This window comes from Saimiri boliviensis, chromosome 14, assembly GCF_048565385.1.
Source record: "Saimiri boliviensis isolate mSaiBol1 chromosome 14, mSaiBol1.pri, whole genome shotgun sequence".
NCBI classification, from domain to species: domain Eukaryota; kingdom Metazoa; phylum Chordata; class Mammalia; order Primates; family Cebidae; genus Saimiri; species Saimiri boliviensis.
In genome coordinates, this window is record NC_133462.1 from 7,523,840 (window position 1) to 7,528,106 (window position 4,267).

Below are 4,267 nucleotides of genomic sequence, written 5' to 3' on the forward strand. Positions count from 1 at the left end.
CGATATGCATAGCACCATGGATAAATATCAGAAACACGATGGCATGTGATATAAGCCAGACACAAGAGTATATGCTGTAGGATTCCAGTGATGTGAAATTGTAGAAAGAAAACTAACCTGAGCTGGGCATGGTGACTCCCGCCTGTAATCCCAGCACCTTGGGAGGCTGAGGTGGTGGATTACTTGAGATCAGGAGTTCAAAACCAGCCTGGCCATCATGGTAAAACCCATCTCTACTAAAATAACAAAAATTAGCCAGGCGTGGTGGCACACACCTGTAATCCCAGCTACTCAGGAGGCTGAGGCAGGAGATTCACTTGAGCCTGGGAGGCAGAGGTTGCAGTGAACCGAGATCGTAACACTGTACTCCACCCTGGGCAACAAAGCAAGACTCCATTTGAAAAAAGAAAGAAAGAAAAAAGGAAAGAAGGAGGGGGGGGAGGGGAGGGGAGAGGAGGGGAGGGGAGGGGAGGGGAGGGAAGAGAAAAGAAGAGACTAATATGTAGGGGCAGAGAGTGGATCAGTGGTTGCCTGGGGGTTGTGGCAGCAGGTGGGTGGTTGTGGAGAGATTGATTACTGGTGAACACAGGGAACCTTTCCAGTTGCTGGAAGTTGTCACACAACTGAATACATTGTCAAAACTCATTGCACTTAAAATTTGTTCATTTAAGTTCTTGTTACATTGTTGCAAAATAAACGACCATCTTAGCCAATTTTTTTTTTTTTGAGACAGTCATCTTAGACAATTTTAAAAAAAAAATTTTTTTTTTTGAGTCAGAGTCTCACTGCGATGCCCAGGCTGGAGTGCAATGGTGCAATCTCGGTTCACTGCAACCTCTGCTTCCTGGGTTCAAGCGATTCTTCTGCCTCAGCCTCCGGAGTAGCTGGGATTACAGGCATGAGCCACCTCACCCAGATTTAGCCAATTTAAAGTGTACAGTAGCATTGTTGTGCAATCATCACCCCTACTCATCTGTAGATCCCTTTCCTCTTCAGAATTGAAACTTTGTTCCCGTTAAGCAACTCACTGTTCCCTTTTCTCCCCAGCCCCTGGCAAGCACATTCCACTCTCTGGGAAATTCTCCATGAATTTGACTGCTCTAGGTACCTCATGTAAGTGGAATCATACAGCATCTGTCTTTTTGTGATGGGACTGTTTCACTTAGCATGAATATCCTTAGACTTCACCCATGTTGTAGCATATGTTAGAATTTCCTTTCTTTTTAAAGATTAAATAATTTTCCATTATGTGTATATCCCACATTTTGTTTATCTGTTAATTCACTGATGAACAGCTGGGTTGCTTCCTTCACCTTTTGGCCATTGTAAATAATGCTGCTATGAAAATGGATTGGAAACGTCTTTTTGAAATATTGGTACATTTTTGGCCAGGCGTGGTGTATGCCTGTAATCCCAGCTACTTGGGAGGCCAAGGCAGGAGAATCGCTTGAACCCAGGAAGCGGAGGTTACAGTGAGCCACAATCACACCATTGCACTCCAGCCTGGGTGACAGGGCGAGACTCTGTCTCCAAAGAGAGAGAGAGAGACAGAGACAGAGACAGAGACAGAGACAGAGAGACAGAGACAGAGAGACAGAGAGAGAAATGGGGGGGAAGGAAGAGGGGAAGGAAATATTAATACATTTTCTTGCACACAAATTTTATCTTGATAAAGCTAGCTAAAACTACTACTCGTACCTAACATAATATAACCATTCCTAGTGCGACTGCAGAAGCATTCACCCCTTCCCCAAAGGGAGGCATCACAAAGCCACATCCAATCCACAGACCAAGATATCTGGACACGCTATTCCTTTCATCAAGGACACATGGAATCTCTCTTTATCCGGAAAATTAATATTAAGTGTGCAGTGGCTGACACCTGTAATCCCAACACTTTGGGAGGCTGAGGCGTTCAAGACCAGCCTGGCCAACATGGCAAAACCCTGTCTTTACTAAAAATACAAAAATTAGCTGGACGTGGTGGCGCATGCCTATAATCCCAGCTACTTGGGAGGCTGAGGCAGGAAGAATCGCTTGAACCCGGGAGGTAGAGGTTATAGTGAGCTGAGATTGCGCCACTGCACTCCAGCCTGGGGTACAGAGCAAGACTGTCTCGAAAGAAGGAAGGAAGGGAGGGAGGAAGGAAGGAAGGAAAATTAATGTTAAATGAAATTGTAGCCCCCTCAGCATCCCATGCCCATGTATAACAGTGGGGGGAAAAACAGGAAAACCATCACAATTGTCACTTGAAAGGGGAGGGGAAAGAAAGAAACAGAACAGTATGGCCATTTGCTGAATTTATCAATACTCCTCCACTTTCAAGAGACAGCAAACTGGCCTCAAAAAAAAAAAAAAAAAAAAAAAAAACAAAAAACTATCGCTAGGCATGGTGGCTCATGCCTATAATCCCAGCGCTTTGGGAGGCTGAGGTTGGTGGATCACTAGAGCCCAGGAGTTCCAGACCCAGCCTTGGCAACATAGCAAGACTCCATCTCTCACACACACACAAAATTTTTTTTAAATAGCCAGGTGCCATGGTGTGCACCTGTAGTCCCAGCTACTCAAGGGCTAAGGTGGGAGGATCTCTTGAGCCCAGGAGGTCAAGGCTGCAGTGAGCCGTGGTTGAGCCACTGCATTCCAGTCTGGAGGACATAGAGACAACACCCAGTTTCCAAAAAACAGTTATTATTATTATTTTTTTTTTTGAGACGGAGTTTCGCTCTTGTTACCCAGGCTGGAGTGCAATGGCGCGATCTCGGCTCACCGCAACCTCCGCCTCCTGGGCTCAGGCAATTCTCCTGCCTCAGCCTCCTGAGTAGCTGGGATTACAGGCACGCGCCACCATGCCCAGCTAATTTTTTTTTTTGCACTTTCAGTAGAGACGGGGTTTCTCCATGTTGACCAGGATGGTCTCGATCTCTCGACCTTGTGATCCACCCGCCTCGGCCTCCCAAAGTGCTGGGATTACAGGCTTGAGCCACCGCGCCCGGCAAAAAACAATTATTAAAGCTAATCCACCCGCCTCGGCCTCCCAAAATGCTGGGATTACAGGCATGGGCCACCTCGCCCAGCCTGAATTCTTTTATTCTTCATATGTCTGTGAGATTTGTCCATGTTGTTGCTGATTGTTGGAGGTTTCACTGTCATCGCCGTATAAGGTGTGTGTTATGAGCCAGGCACGGTGGCTCACACCTATAATCCTAGCACTTTAGAAGGGTGAGGCAGGCAGATAGTTTGAGCCCAGGAGTTCAAGACCAGCCTGAGCAACATAGTGAGACCCAGTCTCTACCAAATAAATAAATAAATAAATAGAGAAATTAGTTGGGTGTGGTGGTGCGCGCCTATAGTCTCAACTACTTGGGAAGTTGAGGTGGAAGGATGACTCGAGCTTGGGAAGCAGAGGTTGCAGTGAGCTGAGATCATGCCATTGCCCTCCAGCCTGGGTGACAGAGGGTGATCCTGTCTCAAACCAAAAAAAAAAGTGCGTTATGGGGATACAAAGTAATCTATGAATTCTACAGTGGATTAGGTAGCTTCTGGTCTGGCATGATCACTTACAGTACTGCTATGTACATTGCATTTTGGTGAACATATATAGGCATTTCTGTTGGGTATATACCTAGAAGTGTCATTGCTGAGTCCCAGGGTGTATACATGGTGTGCAAATGTTCATCTTTTTTTTGAGATGAGCCAGGCTGGTTTTCAATTCCTGACCTCAAGTCATCTGCCTGCCTTAGCCTCCCAAAGTGCTGGGATTACAGGCATGAGCCACCATGCCCAGCCTCACGTTCATCTTTAATAGACACTGCCAACCAGTTTTCCCAACTAATTTTCTCCATTTATACACCCTCCAGCAGTCTCTGAGAATTTCAGTTGCTCGCCAACATTTGGTATTGTTAGCCCTTTCAATTTTAGCAGTTCTGGTGGGAGTGCAGCAGTATTTTATTATGGTTTTAATTTACCTTTTCCCCATGCCTAATGAAATTGAACACCTTTCCAAATATTGAGCCACATGAATATGCTATTTTGTGAAATGTCAATTCACACCATGTGTCCATTTCTCTATTGGATTTTCTGCCTTTTTTTGAAGAACAGGTTAGTAGGAGTTCTTTATATATTCTCTTGAGGCCTTTGTTAGAAAAAAATATTCTTCTCCCGCTCTCTGGCTTTTCATTCTCCTAATGGTATTTTTTGATGAACGTAAGTTCCTATTTTAATATAGTCCAATTTATCAACATTTTCCTTTATAGTTAAGGCTTGTTTG